Source organism: Phyllostomus hastatus, unplaced genomic scaffold (assembly GCF_019186645.2).
Source record: "Phyllostomus hastatus isolate PE091 unplaced genomic scaffold, TTU_PhHast_1.1 phas_contig_81, whole genome shotgun sequence".
NCBI classification, from domain to species: Eukaryota; Metazoa; Chordata; class Mammalia; order Chiroptera; family Phyllostomidae; genus Phyllostomus; species Phyllostomus hastatus.
In genome coordinates, this window is record NW_025333962.1 from 583,711 (window position 1) to 601,129 (window position 17,419).

Here is a 17,419-nt window from a genome sequence, read left to right on the forward strand (position 1 = left end):
ATAAGGTGACCTGGTCAGAGGGCAGGGCTGGGAAGACTGGTTACTTGCAAGGGCCCCTCTCCCGCCCTTGTCTTCTTCTCTCTTCCAGAGCAAATTAAAGAGCATTTTCACCAGGAAACAACCCCTGAACTACAAAATACAGGCACAGTTGAGGAGGTGGGCATGGCGGGCCTGGGGTAGGGAAAAACCAACCTCTGGGAGCAGAGAAAGGTCCCAAGACTGACATGTATGGGCCCGTAGTGGATGTCAGCAGGCTCTGTGGAGGTGTCAACATAGCAGCAGCTCATGGCCATGTCCATAAGCACAGCTGGCCCTCAGACAACAGCCCTAAATGGTACAGGGCCACTTACATGTGGGTTTTTTTCAGTAAACATATTGAAAAACATTGTGGAGATTTGGGACATTCTGAAAAAATCTTGCAGACCATTAGTATGATTTTCTTAATAACATTTTATTTTTTCTACCTTACTTTATTGTAAGAATACAGTATATAGTACATAGAGCATGTGAAATATGTGTTCATTGACTGTTCATGTCATTGCATACTTCAGGTCCACAGTTGGCTATTGGTACTTAAGTTTTGAGGGATTCAAGGTTATATGCAGATTTTCAACTACAGGGGGAAGTTGGCACCTCTAACTTCTGTGTTGTTCAAGGGTTAACTGCAGTTACAAAGTATTTAAGCTCTCCCACAGGGGCAGGACGCCCTTTGCTATGACATAGGATGCCTTTGTGTAAATTGTCGAAAGTGGTGCCTCTCCCAATGTTATAGGACTAGGGAATCTAGCCCCAAGCAGATCTATCTCAGGCAGGCTGCAGTGTGTGGGTCCTTGACGTCGTGCAGGAAAGATTTCGCAACTCGAGACCAGGTGGTTTTGAGAGTACATTTATTAAGGCCGGGGACAAATAGACGTAGGGTAGAAGAAGTAACAGAAGAGAGCCTAGGCAGGGCTCTACTTTGGCTCCCTAGGAACCTAATAGGAAAGGAGTAAGCCAAGGAGGGGCTGCTGTTAGCTCACCAGGAAGTCAGAGAAAAGGGGGCCCTGGAGACAGGATTGAGGTAAGCCTGGGTTGAGCTGCTGCTGCCCACTGCTCCCCTGGCTAGAAGTCTCCTGGGGACCCTTCGAGTGTAGGAGGAAGTAAAAAGTTCTGTTACAGAACACAACAAGGTGGGGCCTGAGACAATATACTATTATTGAAAGAAGGCCCCGGGTCCGTTATGTCCGCCACCAGAGGAAAGACGTCTCTCAATGCCAGAGATTCGTGAAAAGGAAAGGAAATGTTTATTTAATGCTATACAAACTTAAAGTAGTGACCTAATGTCTTTATCAAAAATCCCAAAGTCCCCCAAAACACCCACAAACACAGTCACAGTCCTTCCTTCCTTCCCCCTTTGCCCAGTCCAGAGTACCATATCTCAGGAAAGGAAAACGAAGTCCATGGCTCAGGCAGTCCTCTGGTTCTTCCCAGTTAATACTCCATCTCGACTGGGAGACCTCCCTGGGTACCCGGCACCCTCGGCTGAGTCGCCGGGATCTCTGCTAAAACCAGGTGGTGGTTCCCCTTCTAAAGCTGTGGGGGTCCCCACTCTGTCCAGGCCTCGTGGTTCTCCCTCTCAGGGCTGCGGGAAGGGGAGAGTCCCCACTCTGCCAAAGCCGCGTGGTTCTTTTCTCAGGGCTGTGCATGGCTCTCCTTCCTAAAGCAGCATGGTTCTCTCCCAATGGCTGAGGTCCTCCCTATTCTGCTAAAGCTGTGTGTCTCTCTCCACAATGGCCATGATCCTCTGCACCTCCACAGCCACATGGTTCTCTCTCCTAAAGCAGCACGATTCTCCTTCTCAGGGCTGCGCATGGTTCTCCCTCAATGGCTGAGGTCCTCCCTATTCTGCTAAAGCCGCATGGTTCTGTCCTCCTCAGGGCTGCGCATGGCTCTCCTTCCTAAAGCAGCACGGTTCTCTCTCTTCTGGGATGCGGGAGTCTCCACTCTGCTAAAGACGCATGGTTCTCTCTTCAATGGCCACCAAGTCTGGGTTTCCCGTGACCAATCTTCCTCTGCAGCCTCATTTCTGACTCCTCCCACATTCGGCTTCACATCCAGAATTCATATCCTTCCAGCTTTACTGGGCTGCCATCATGAGTCTGGGCAGGTGTGGCCCCATGTCGAGGAGCCAATCTTCTCTGAGCTCCCATGCAGGCGCTGTAGCTTCGGGGATCTGCCCCCAGTCACGTCTTGGTGGGGAAGATACTTCCATTCCCCTGGCTCAGAGATGATCACAGCTATTTAACATATCCATGCAACCAGCCAAAGGCTATAGATATGTTAAATGACCACACCAGAGGGTAGCTGCAAGGCTGTTGCTGTGCAAAACAGGTCTCAATGGCCCTGCTCCATTTGTCCCTTCCCCCAATCCACACCGTGGGGGGTGGGGGGTGGAGACATCTTAAAATCCCCTGGACACCCCAAGCTCTGGACCCCATCTCAAATGCCCACCTGGGGTCCCCCCTCTTGGCTGCACCCTGTAACAGTTCCTGCTCAGGAAGGGGCATGGGCATGCCCTAGAGTGAGTCTGCACTGGGTCTTCATCTTTCTTCTGTGGGTGAGAATCTTAGGGGAGGGTTTCAATGGAATATTCATCAACTTTCCAGGTGTATTTTTAATATGCTGATGCATCAAAATGAGTGTATGGGGGGATTATTCTTCAGTCTGCTTTACTGTTTTATTTTTATCTTGGGTTTGTCCAGCTTGCTATTTGTTCACCTGACTTCATCTGTCCTTGAGTTCAGTTGGCACAAATGACATTAACTGGGTCTCTGTCCTCTGTCTCCCAGACCAGAGAGATTTAAGCTGTGTATTCTCTGGTCAGGGAGGAAAGGCACAAACCATTCACTCTCAAGTGTCCTTGGTTAGGGGAGATAAGGTCTTGCAATTCACCAGTTGCCTATAAGTTGCTCAAACTGTTTGGATTGTTTAATTTTCTTGTCTCAGTTTTCCCATTCCACTTGCCCAGGAATTTTTCTAGCTTCTTACAGTCCTGTCACAAGATGCAGGAGGCCATAGGCATCAGAGCTGTGGACTATGTGGTCTCAGCTCTGCCTGGCATTCAGCCTTGGGTGTGTTATTTAACCTCTCTGAACGTCAGAGTTTGCTCTTGTAGAAAATGAGCATGACAACAGTCATGGCAGGGTGTGTGAGGCAGTGGCGGGAACTGGACACTCTCTGTGAAGAAAGGAGACGGCACCTGGACAGGAGTTGCACGTTCTGACTCTTAACTCTTAGTTCATGATTGTGGCTGTTATTGTATGAGGTCGCACACTTCAGTGTGACCTCGAATCCCTGCAGGGACCTTAGGAGGCAGGAGTTACTATGATTTCTATTTTCCAGTTGGGAGTTCAAGACTCAGAGAGTTTGAACCTGAGAGCCTAGAGCTACAGAGAGCTGGGGCAGGCATTTCCTCCAGCCTGCCCTCATCCCAGACTCAGGGCCCGGCTCCTGCACCCTGATCAAAGCCCCAGCCCCAGAGGGAAACCAGGCATCTGGTCTGTGAACAATGCAAGGAGGGGCAGAGTCCATCAGAACAGATTCCAAAGCAAGGCATGGCTGGGCCCCTATTCCAGCCAAAGTTCTTTGCTCTTTTCTGGGTCTAGGACAATGGCTCCTTGTGGCCCTGCTCCTGCATGTCAGCAACCTCAGTAGGCTACGGCCAATTTCCAGGCCGACTGCCGGGGCCTCTCCTTTCCTTTCCAGGGCCACAGACAGTCTCTAGCTCCCAGGCTATTCTCAGGGCTGCTGTGTGTGATTTTTCATTCATTTATCTCCCTGAGATGGTATTTGACTTCAAGGGGCCAGGGGAGGGGGCACTTTGCCCATTTGGAAATAAATGTTTCTGGAAGACAATTGACAAATGGTATCCAAAAGTTTAACAAGGGAGTGAGGAGTAGAGAGGGCCTAATATACGGTGACAAAAGATGGTTTGACTTTGGGTGGTGGGCACAGAGTGCAATATACAGGTGATGTATCATAGAAGTGTACACTTTAAACCTATATAATCCTATTAACCAATATCACCCCAATAACTTTAATTTAAAAAAATAAAAGGTGGGGTTTGAACCCTCCAAAATATAATAAATGGCTTTTGGCCCTGAAATTCTACTTTTAGGATTAAATCCTAAGAAAATAATTAGCCCTGGCTGGTATGCCTCAGTGGTTGAGTGCAGGCCTGTGAGCCAGGGGGTCGCTGGTTTGGTTCCCTGTCCAGGCATGTGCCTGGGTTGTGGGCTGGGTTGGCAGTGGGGGTGCACGAGGGGCAGCCACACACTGATGTTTCTCTTCCTCTCTTTCTCCCTCCCTTCTCCCCTAAGAATAAATAAATAAAATCTTTAAAAATTAATTAAAAACTTAATCAAAGTTTTATCAACAATTTTATTTATAAACATATATACATAAAATATAGAATATAGTATATAAACTATATAATAATATAAGCATATTATATTATATGCATACATTATAGTTAGACATTATCTATAGTTACATATTAACATTACATGTCTGCAATATAGTTATATAGCTATATGTAGTTATGTATAATAGCTACACTTACATAGTTATATACTATATATACATTATAAAAATAAAAAGAAATCAAAAGAAACCTAAATGTCCAATAATAGAATATGGCTTAAGTATATAATACTATAATCATGTAATGGAAATCTGTATGGTCATTGTAAAAAATAAAAGATGAGATAGGTTAACATTTATTGATGTGGAAAAATGTGTACTATCATGAAACAAAAACAGGTGATTAGAAAAAGAACCAATTATAGGTAAAGCTAGTTAATGAGAGATGGGAACTCTGGGAAAAAATTTAAGGGACATGAAGGATAAATTTAGGTATTCCATTAGAGAAGTTTCCAGAAGGAACTAGAATGTCAACAGAGAATGTTCCAAAAGGAACTGGAAGGGGCATGCTCCAAGTGACATGAATTGTCTGATTTGCTCAGTGTTATTTTGCCAGTATGTAGAATGGAGCTTGTTACTTAGTAGGTGCTCAGTGACTAGCAGTTATCAATATAGATTACTGAGGAAAAGAAGCATCATTGGAAGAAATAATGTGTAGGGATTTCCTAATGGGCAGGAAGTTGATTCTCTGTTGAAATTAGCTCCCACCTGGGAGTTACCAGGCATGAGGAGGGAGAAAGAAACATCATGTTGAAAATAAGGTGTATTCAATAGGGAACAGAAAAAATTATGATTATGAGGAATGTTAAGCAACATTGGAAAAGTAAATGAAAGAAGTAGACCATTAAAAAGAAGAAAAGAAAAAAAGGCATGGACTACAAGCTTCTGTCCTGGAGAAGGATATTGCTCTTCCCTACTGGGCCCCCAGAAAGCCCAGGGTCCTCCCCAACTCCTCTAACTCAGGGACTGGATGTCTTCTCTGGAGAAACCAAATATTCCAGAAAGAAGACTTTATGTACCTAGGAGACCCCGACTCCGGGGAAGTTCATCTTCAATGAAACTGCCCACTGACATGACACTCCCTCAATCTTCTCAGCCCTGATACTACACATTTAAATATAAGCATTAAGGAAACCTCCAAAATGAAAGGCAGAGATCAGAATAAACATAGGGGAGAAAAAATCCAACAAATGCAGGAAAACAAAACAATGCAAGAAAAAAAGGAAGCAACATAACTTCACAATTATCTTCAGAGAAATAGCACAAGATAGAGTATATTGATTAGATCAATCACACATGAACAAAATGCTGTTTTTAAAATAAAAAAGAGGTGAGTGTATACAATGGAATATTACTCAGCCATAAAAATATTTAAATCTTGCCATTTGTGACAACATGGACAGACCTATTATGTTAAATGAAATAAGTCAGACAAAGAAAGACAAATACTGTATTTCACTTACATGTGAAATCTAAAAAGCAGAACAAATAAACAAGCAAAACAAAGTAGAAAAAACTCATGGATACAGAGGACAAACTGATGGTTGCCAGAGGAGATGGAGGTGAAGGAATGGGTTGAACAGGGGAAGAGGAAATCTAAGTGACTACAGATACAGTCTGAGGACAAAAGAGGCTTTTCTAAGTAAGACTGGAAGCTCTTGGTGACCCAAGATACCTCAAAATTTTGAAGTCAATCATTTAAATAGCAAAGAGTATGTAAAATTAAGGAAATGACAATCAAAAAAAAAAAAGAGAGGGGAAAAAGAATGTGAATAAGCAGTATGCAGAAAAGTAAATCCAAGTCACCAAAACCATATGAAAAGATGTTCAAATGAGCTGGGGGGTCAGGAAATACAAACTGAAGAAACTATGAGATACCACTTTCTCAAACTGGTAAAAATTTTAAGAAGTGATAACACTCATTGCTGGTGAGGCCGTGGGGAAAAGGACAGTTATGCGTGGCTGGTGGGAATGTGCTCTCCAACAAGGTTTGAACACTTCACTGTGGCAACATCTATTTTGGATACAAATCCTTTTTCAGATACGTGGTTTGTAAATATTTTCTTCCACTCTGTGACTTGGCTTTCCATTCTCTCAACAGCATCTTTTGCATAGCAGAAGTGCTTAATTTTACTAAAGTCCAACACCAAATTTTTTATTTCATGGAATATGCCTTTGATGCATCTAAAAATCCATAACCAAACCCAAGACCATCTAGATGTTCTCCTATGTTTCCTTCTAGAAGCTTTATAGTTTTGCTTTTCACATCTAGGTCTATGATCCTTTCTTGTTTGTTTCCTAAAATATATATAACATATAATTTACCATTTTAATAATTTTGAAGTGTATAATTCATAGGCATTCAGTCTATTCACATTGTCATGCAGCCATCATCACTAATTCCAGAACTTAAAGAAACAAACCACGTTTATAGTTGTTATAGTTGACATTATTTCCAGAACTTTTTAGTCATCCCTAACAGAAACAGTACCCATTAATTATTAATAATAATTAATAATATTATTAATAATACCTACATCAGGACACTCCTCCAAGCCAGGGAGATGTAGCAACTCTTCCTAATATGTAGAAACAAACACAGGGAAGCTGCCATGATGAGGAGACAAAAAAAAAAATGCCCCACATGAAAGAACAGAGCAAAACTCTAGAAAAAGAATTAAGTAAAATGGAGACAACAAATCTACTAGATACATAGTTCAAAACACTGCTTATAAAGATGCTCAGTGAACTTAGTGACAACCTCAACAGCATTAAAAAAGAGTATGGAAACCATAAAGAAAAACCAGTCAGAAATAAAGGTTACACTAACTGAAATGAAGAACAATTCACAGAGAATCAACAGTAGAGTGGATGAAGGCAAGAATCAAATAATTGATTTATAATGTAAGGAAGAAAAACACACCCAATCAGAACAACAAGAAGAAAAAAGAATCCCCCCCAAAAATGAGGATAGTGTAAGAAATCTCTGACAACATCAAGTATACCAACATTAGCACCATGGGGGTGCTGGAAGGAGAAGAGAGAGAGCAAGAAATTGAAAACTTATTTGAAAAAATAATGACAGAAAACTTCCCTAACTTGGTGAAGAAAATAGACATATGAGTCCAGGAAGCACAGAGTCTCAAACAAGATGAACCCAAAGAGGTCCATACCAAAGCACATGGTAATTAAAATGGAAAAGGTTAAAGAGAAAGGGAGAATTTTAAAAGTAGCAAGAGAAAAGCAGTTAGTTACCTGGAGGGGAGCTCCCATAAGACTGTCAGCTGATTTCTCAAAAGAAACTTTGTAGGCTAGAAAGGACTGGCAAACATATTCAAAGCAATGAAAAGCAAGAACCTGTGACCAAGATTGCTCTACCCAGCAAAGTTATCATTTAGAGTTGAAAGACAGTTAAAAGAGCTTCCCAGACAAGAAAAAGTTAAAGGAATTCATAATCACTAGGCAAATATTATATGAAATGTTAAACGGTTTTTTTAAAGAATAAGATAAAAATTGTAAATAATAAAATGGTAATAAATATCTATTAACAATCGAATTTTAAAAAACAAAATAAGCAGAACTGAAACAGAATCATAGACACACAGAACGTTTTGATGATTGCTAGATGGGAGGAGGGATCAGGAGGTGAGCAAAAAAAGTGAAAGTATTAAGTACAATTTGGTTTTACAGAATAGTCATGGGATGTAAAGTATAGCATAGGGAATACAGTAGCCAAAGAATATATAGGCATGACCATTGAACGTGGACAGTGGTGTGGATACTGCCTTGAGGAAGTGTGTGTGTGTGGGTAGAGGGGAAAAAGGGGGAAAAATTGGACAACCATAATAGCACAAACAATCAAATATAATTTTAAAAGCCTTCTTTTCTTTTTTGAAAGATTTTATTTATTTACTTTTAGAGAGAAGGGATTTTATTTATTTACTTTTAGAGAAAGGGAGAGAAATATCAATATGTGATTGCCTTTTGCATGCTCCCTACTGGGGACCTGGCCCACTATCCATGCATGTATCCTGACTGAGAATTGAACCAGCGACACATTGGTTCACAGTCTGGCATTCAATCCACTGAGCCACACCAGCCAGGGCTAAAAAATGATTTCTTATATATTATAGAATTGTATACCTGAAACCTACATAATTTTATTAGCCAATGTCATCCTAATAAATTCAATAAATTTTTTTAAAAGAAAAAAAAGTGAATTAGGACCTTAGCAGGTAGTCTGAGCAGTTTCCATACAATACCATGGGTAAAAAACACATATCCCATACAATTTCACACTTATGAAACAATGAGCCCAACTCTCCATTTCTGCACTGTTTATTTATGTGCATGTACTGGTGCTCATGAGCATGGAGAACATCCATGAAAGATGATTAATCTAAGAGGAAATAAGAGAAAAACATGTTGGTTTGCCCCCTCACCACAGTTGAAAATAGTAACTTTTCTCTAAGCCAGCACTGCCCCATAGAAATATATGTAATCCATGTATACAATCTTCACCACATTACAAAAAAGTAAAAAGAAACAGGTGAAATTAAAAAAATATCTATTAATTTTAGAGAGATAGAGGAAAGGAGAGAGAAACATTAATTTGCTGTTTTGCTTATTTGTACATTCACTGGTTGATTGTTGTATGTGCCCTGACTGGGGATTGAACCCACAACCTTGGTGTATCAGGACAATGCTCTAACCAGCTGAGCTACCCACCCAGAGTGAAACAGATGAAATTTTAATAATTTATTTAGCCTAATGTGCCCCAAATCATTTTATATCATATTACATTCTTTTTCTCTTACAGAGTCTTTGGGATCCAGTATGTACTTTACACTTGTATCTGGATTTGGACTGGCTACATTTCAAGTGCTCAACTGCCACCTGTGGCCAGTGGCCACTCCGCACAGTGCAGTTCTGAAGACAAGCTTTAGGAAGACTTGAGTGCCCCCTAGTGACAGACTCAATTGACTCCCTCTTGGAAACTTGGTCCGACTCAGACATAAATCAGATTCTGTGGCTTTTTGTCTAGAACCTTCATGGCTCCTAGCTGCCACCAGGTCATGTCCACACTTCCAGGTTTGGCTTTCAAGGCTTCTCTCCATCTGAGTCCTGCTCACCTTTCCACAGGCAATTTCCACTCCTTCTCCCAGTCACACTGGACTTGCCCACCATTCGTTCACTCAGTCACTCACCCACCGATTCACTGAATGTTCTCTGAGGACGTATGATATTCCCTGCACACCATGTCTTCTGAGAGTTAGTGAAGCTTGAGCTTCTGGGTCCAACAATCTCACTTCATCTACTGTATCCTGGGGCCTCAGTCTCCACGCCTGACCGTGGGCCTTAGTTGTGGTAACCCCACAACTGAGGGGAACTCAACATGAGGGGAACTCAACATGATAGTGAATGTAAAGCACCTGGCACACAGTAGGTGCCTAATAGGTGTTGACTGAACAAATGGCACGCTCAAGGTTTGAAGGGCATGGGAGAAAGCAAGTGGAAACTCTGACAGCAGCCAGGGGATGGATTGGGCCATAGGGAGCCAGGCTGGGCAGATACTACAGTCCCAGAAAGATGGGTGTGATGGCAGGGCTGGGGGCAGGGCCAGGTCCTTCCTCCCCCAGCAGTACTAATCATGCCCAGCCCAGTGGTCCCAGTCTTTGCAGAACCCACTTGCAATCATCCCCTCGATGGTTCCTTCTTGATCTTAAAATATGGAGACATTTCCCAGACTGCCGAGCACCGCCTCTCACTCCTCTCTCCCTTTGGTCCTTGTACCCCAGCCACTCAGCTTGCTCAGGGCCTTTGCACATGTGGTTCCTGCTCATCCTTTCTCTTAGTTTAACTCCTCCTTATCAGGTCAATCTCAGGACAAGCATTATCACTTTGGAGACACATCCACTGACCTTAGGCCCCGGGCACCAGGCACCTCTCTTCCATGGCACTTACCATCACTGGGATGGGGTTCGGGGGCTATCTGCCTTCTTTGCTGCTGTGCCCCTTGCCCCACCACAGGCACTTAGAGCAGTGCCTGGTACACAGTAGGCACTCAGTAAGTGTTGGTTGAAGGAATGGTCCCCAGGCTGACACACTGCAGGAAGGCAGGTCTCGATTCTGTTTCTGCTGACTTTCCTCTCCCCAGTGCCTGGTGCCCAGTAGGTGATCAGTAATGCTTATTGCAGAACTGGGTAATGGCCTCAGGGCAGGGTCACTGGGCATCTGTGTCTTGGGCCACCTTGTGACCACAGCACATTTTGGCCAGCCTGCTTCCACCTCATTTCCCAGGAAAATGACCAGAAGACAGGGTTTTTTTCTTATTTGGAAGATGAGGAAATTGAGGTCTGGAGTTTGAAAAGCACAGCCTGAACCCCACATCTTGCTCATCCCTCTGGAGCAGATGCTGAGGTTTCTGCTCTGTCAAGGAAACTCACCATGGTAGGATAAGTAGTGCACACCTGCCCCAGAGGTGCCCACACCCCACCCCTGGCTCCTGTGATGGTGACCTAATATCCACACATATTTGTAGATGGTATTAAGTCAAGGGTCTGGAGATGATGGAGAGATGACCCTGGATTACCTGGGTGGCCAAAGCCATCACAAGGGTCCTTAGGAGAGGGAGGCAGGAGGGCCTGGAAGGGACTGGAAGATGGTACACTGCTGTCTTTGGAGATGGAGGAAGGGGCCAGGAGCCAAGGAAGGAAGGAGCCTCTGAAGCTGACAAAGGCAGGGAATGGGTTCTCCCTGGAGCTTCCAGAAGAAACGCAGCCCTGCTGACACGTTGATGTTGGCCCAGTGAGAGCCATGCTTCTGCCCCTCAGAACTGTCAGATCCCAAATGTTATTTTTTAAAGATTTTATTTGTTTAGTTTCTAGAGAGAGGAGAAGGGAGGGTGAAAGAGGGGGAGAGAAACATTAATGTGAGAGAGAAACATCGATTGGCTGCCTTGCGTGTGCCCTACCACCAGACCAGGCCCGCAACCCAGGCATGTGCCTGGCCAGGAATCGATCTGGTAACATTTCCTTTGTAGGATGACACCCAACTCACTGAGCCACACCTATCCAGGCACAAATATTTCAGCCATCAAGTGTGTGGTCATTTATTACAATGGCTACAGGAAACTCATACACTCTCCAACCTGAGGGGACGGTCCCAGCAGGCCAGCAGGCTATATACGTGGCAGATGCCATGTGACCACTGCCTTGGCGTTCAGAACCCGGTGCTCTGGACACAACCAGCCCTGTCATTCTAACTGTCTCCCAGAAGCCCTGTCTGCTCTCCTAGCAACAGAGAAAGGACTAGGACTTTGGAAATGTGACAGAACTGTCAGATATGCAGGAAACGACTAACTTGTAAAGGGAAGTGTCAGACCTGTGTGTCCCACAACTGCGTAAATATCCAGACTTTTCTCTCCATCAAGAGAGAAAACAAAAATCAAGAAGAATTCTGGGCACTCAGTGAATCTGGTGTGAGGTCATGTCCGTGGCTGTCCTGGGGACCAATGATGAGGAATAAGACCTGCCCAGGTGACCTACCAGTGACAGAGGCTACAGGTAGGGATGGATGCCGCCCACAGACCAGCCTTGGACCAGTCCAAAGGTAAGACCATCATCTCCACAGTTCAAAAAAAAGTAGTAAAATACACATAACAGACCTGACTGGTGTGGCTCAGTTGGTTGGACATTGTCCCTCAAAGCTAAAGGTCACTGGTTCGACTCCTGGTCAGGGCAGGTGCCTGGGTTGTGGGTTCAGCTTCCCGTCAGTGCGCATTCGAGAGGCAACTGATCAATGTTTCTCTCCCTCTCTTTCTTACTTCTTTCCCCTCTCTCTAAAAATAAATTAAAATAAAATTAAAAATACACATAACAAAATTTACCTTCTTAAATAATAAAAAAGCTACTAAATTAAAAAAAATTTCCCCCACCTTTATTAAGGAATGATTGACAAACATAACTGCATATATTTAAAATGTACAGTGTAATGATTTGATACACATATACATTGTGAAATGATTACTTAAAAATTTTTAAGTGTAAAATTTAGTGGCATTAAGTACATTCTCAATGCTGTGCAGCCATCTCCAGAAATTTCTCATCTTCCTGAACTGACACTGTCCCCACTGAACACTAACTCCCCCTGCCCCTCTCCCAGCCCCTGGCCCCCACCACCTACTGTGTCTCTATGGGTCTGACTCCACTAGGGCCTCATGTAAGGGGAATCATACAGTAGTTGTCCTTTTGTGACTGGTTTACTTCACCCAGTATAATGTCCTCTTGAAGGCTGAATATTATTCCATTGTATGGATGGACCACATTGTGTTTATCCATCCAGGTGTTGATTGACACTTGGGTTGCCTCCATCTTTTAACCATTGTGAATAATGCTGTTATGAAAATAGGTTTGTAAATATGATTTCACTTCTTTGGCATCTGTACCCAGAAGTGGGATTACAAAATCGTATGTTAAATTCTATGTTGAACTTTTGGGGGAACATACTGTTTTACACAACAGCTATGCCATTTCACATTCCCACCAGCAATGCCTGAGGTTCCAATTTCTCCTCATCCTCACCAAACTGGTTATTATTTCTTCTCCTCCAACTCCTCCTCCTTCATAGCCATCCTAGTGGGTGAGCAGTGGCACCTCAAGCCATCACAGCTTTTTCCCTCTCAAAAGTGCAGACTGGTCCTCTATTGCCCTCTGGCTTTGAGTACTCACTCTCCTGGGACTTCCTCTTGACCCTCCAATTCATGACCTTCTGGATGTGCAGATCCCTTCTCAGAGATGTGGTTGGGGGGCAGCTGAGAGTCTGGGGCCCCTTCCTTTGGAAGCACAAGTCTGTCTTTAGCTGAGGAAATATTGGCCCATTGTGGTCGCATGGCTCTACCTATCCAGGAGTGTTGGGAGGCCTCCCTGTTTGGAGGCCCCTGCCTTTGACTTCCAAGTATCTTTGAGGCGCAGCATTTCTTCCACCTGGCCAGCAGTTTTGTCTCCGCAGTGGCTATCCTTTTGTCCCCCGGGCTGAGTGGCAGCTTGACCATGTGATGGCTAAGACACATCAGCAGCTCCCAGAGGACTCTTGCTGCTCTCTCCAGAGCTCCTTGCCATGCTCTTGCAAAGGTGCTGTCCCCATCCTCCCTGCCATTCTGGCTTCACAGGAGTCACCTGGGACAGCTGTTCTTGGTGAATCCTGGGTGTGTGCTCCCCGGTGGTTGAACCTGTCCGGAGTTGTCACTTTGTCCATTTATATTTGGCAGAAAGGCTGCTGGTTGGGGTTGGTGGTGGGGGGGGAGCAGGGACAGTAAGGTGATGGGAGAGAAAGTGAATCAGTAATTAGGAAGCTAAAGAGGGATCCATGGAGGTTCACCACACTCTCTATATACTCTCTCTACCTCTTCATGTTTGACATTTTCCATAACAAAACTATTTCTGCCCTGGCTGGTTTGACTCAGTGGTTTGAGTGCCAGCCTGAGAACCAAAGGGTTGCTGGTTCAATTCCTAGTCAGGGCACATGCCTGGTTTGCAGGCCAGGTCCCCAGTAGGGGATACATGAGAGGCAACCACACACGAATGTTTCTCTCCCTCTCTTTCTCCTTCCCTTCCCCTCTCTAAAAATAAATAAATAAAACATTTAAAAAAACCCGAATTCTAAAGACGCTGTCTGATGTTTAGCATGAACGACACCGGCACTGGGCTATTCCTGCAGCACTGTCTGAACACAAGCAGGTGCAAGGTGAATGAACTACAGTTCAGCTCACCAACGGAGTCCTCCACAAACCAAAAGGAAAACGAACAAGTCCTCTCCATACAAAAGAAATTTTGACAAAGACAAAAGAAAGCAAGGACAATACAATGTATATCAGTGCTGGCACCGGTGGTTACTGTTAAAGAAAAATGATACATGTGTATGCATCAAAGGGACGCCGGCCCTGCAACCTCCCCCTGCCTGGAGACTGAGGTCTGGCCCTTTATGACCTGGGTTCTGATCAGCTGGTGCTCTTTACCAGGTATGGGCTGGGATGAGTAACATGGGGGTTCAGTGCCTTGGTTTTCCTCACATGTGAAATGGGGAGATCACAGAGCCTGCCCTGGGGACTTGTTGGGAGTGTCAGGCCTGGCACACAGTGAACACTGTGAATCCCGGTCATCCCTGGAAAACCAGAGGGGGAAGCCCTCAGGGTCTAGCTGCTCTCTCTGCCCCTCCCAGCCCAGGCCTGACCTTCTGGGGGGACTTCTTGGGACCTCCAGGACCTGCCACCGCCAGCCTCCTTCTCAGGCATCTGGCCAAACTCTCTACCCACATGCCTCCTCTGAGCAGAGCTCAGCTGCTTCCTGTGCTCTGTCCCTAGCCACAAGCCTAGACAAGCCCAGAGCACCCTCACCTGCCCCGCCCCATGGGCTGCAGGCATTCTCACCACTCCATGTTTTTTTGTCCCCAGCCCTGACCCTGTGCTCCTGGGCATGCTCTGCTTACCCTCAGGCCTGCGTTAGTGGACATTGAGAGTCTCCTGGCTCAGAACACACACTGTCGAGTCCTGTGTGCAGGGGGACACATACAGAAAAGTCAGAGGAGGGTGGTTTGCTGGGACGACTCAGACAGCCATTTGTTTATTACCTTAACAGTGACAGCAGTGTGGGGGGTGTTCAGGGCAACATGAACAGTGTGGTGTGGCCATATGACAGGGACAGTGACAATGCATAGGTCATGGAGAGACAGTGTGACAGCAACAGGTGACAATGAGAAGCCAGTGTGACAGCAACAGGTGTCACTGTCATTAAAAAGCATTCTGTGGATTGGTGTGATGTTGGCAGGGAGGTGGTGATGTAACAATGGAGAGTGAGGGGAGAGTGCTAATGCTGTGAGTACATACAGTCAGTGACCTGTGACAAGGTCACAGCAAAAAGGTGAAGGTATAACGGTGACAGGAGATCACATGAATGTCATGGACAGCAGAGGACCCAGCAAGGTGTCCCATTAATAAGTGGCAACGAAAGGGTCACAGCAGTGGGCGATGGCAACGGGTGACCCTGTAATAGTAACTAGGTGATGATAATATTGACAAGGAGGCTGTGTGGCATGCTGTGCCCTGTGACAGCTCTGGGTGGCACTAGGATGCTGGGGGGTGAGAGTCTAGCCGTTCCTTCCAGATAAGTGGTGTATGGAGACACGGCACAGGTAACACTCAGGGACGGACAGCAGTGGAAGCAACCCTGCAGTGGTGCCTTTGGAAGGCAAGACAGTGGGGCAGCAGTGGGGGTGTAATGACAAGAAGCGCTCACTCCCCAGTGTCATGGAGAACCTCTGTGTGCAGGGTACTTCCATGAGCGCTGCACCCTCTGAGGACCTTCTCTACCTGCCTCTAGGGAGCAGGTAGGAAGACTTCTAGAACCAAACCACTGCCCGATCCACCAGCCTTCCTCGGCATTGGGCAGGCCATGTCCCTGGTGTGGGACTATCCCTCCCCACCTTCTTCACATATACTGGGCTGCTTCTGGGGTGCCCAGTGCCCATCCCAGTGCCTGTGGTGGGGGACACTTATTGGCTGAAGGCCAGGCCAGGCTGGATCTTGGCAAAGGAGCCTGGGAAGGGGTGACAGATGTGTCTGTCCCTGGAAGCTGGCCCATCTACAGCAGCCCCTGGGCCTTCCCACATTGGAGTGCCACACTTCTGTCACCACTGTGGAACTTGATCCTGGGGTTCCTTTCCTAGCCCACCGTCCACTCCTGAACCTTCTCCTGGGCTCCAGGCCCCTCCCTTGTCCAGGGTTCCCTGAATCTTATCCCTGAGGTTCCCTCTGCCTCATGTTCCCCAGCCCAGCCCTGGGGCCCTTGCTGCTGCCCAGACCCAGACCTAGACCCCACAGGGCAGCCCCTGGGAGCCCACCTTCCTGGGAGCCCACCACAGCTCCCTTCAGAGGTCGAGGACACCTGCTGAAGGCTCTGCGGTGCTCCAGCCTCCCCTCCCTCCCCTCCCCTAAAGCTCCAGCCTCACTCAGTTCCTGCATGCTCCACTTTCTCCTCCCAGGGCCTTTACCTGTGCTCTTTCCTACACCCATGCTTCCCTCTTTTCAGTTTTCCTTTCTTCTACTGAGCTTTCCAGGCTCCCACCCCCAGGTAGAATGCCCCCCACTCCTCCTCTCTGGCCCAGGATAGTCAGAGCCCAGGTCTGTCTCCTGGAACCCACATTGTGAGATTATAAGAGTATCTCCCTCATAGGGTTTTTTGGTGACTGAATGAGATAATGCGTACAAAACACTTAGCATCAAGTGTGGCACACAGCACCCAATAAATATGAGCTCAAATTGTTATAGTTACTTATTTTGTACATTCCAGCAGTGCTATGATGGAGGCATGATCAGCACAACCAGCTTTGGGAATTCAACAGTTACGGAACTTAAGGGGGAGTCACCGTTTTCCAAAACAAGCGGAGGTTCTTGCAAAATAGGTTTTATTTGTTTGTTTGTTTTTAAGATTTTGTTTATTTAGTTTTAGAGAGAAGGGGAGGGAGAGAAATATCAGTGTACGGTTGCCTCTCAAGTGCCCCCCACTGGGGACCTGGTCAGCAACCCAGGCATGCACCCTGACTGGGAAAACCAGCTACTCTTTGGTTCACAGCCTGTGATCAATCTACTGAGCTACACCAGCCAGGGCACAAGGTAGTTTTATTTATGAGCAAGTAAAAGAGACAGGGGATTCCTAGTCAAAGCTCTGTCTCCTTAAAGGGAGGCTTAGCCATTGATTATATACACAATTTGGTCAATTACAAGTTGATTTCAGTTGGCTGCACTTATGGGTTGGGGTCCTGTCAAGCTCATTCCCTTTGTAACTTGCCTGCAACATACTGTGCTACATTTTAACATTTAGCAAGAATAGCATTTAGGAAGAATGGTCCAGACCTTGAGACCCTTGTCCTAGCTAACAATAGTGTAAACTAACCATTTGGGGGT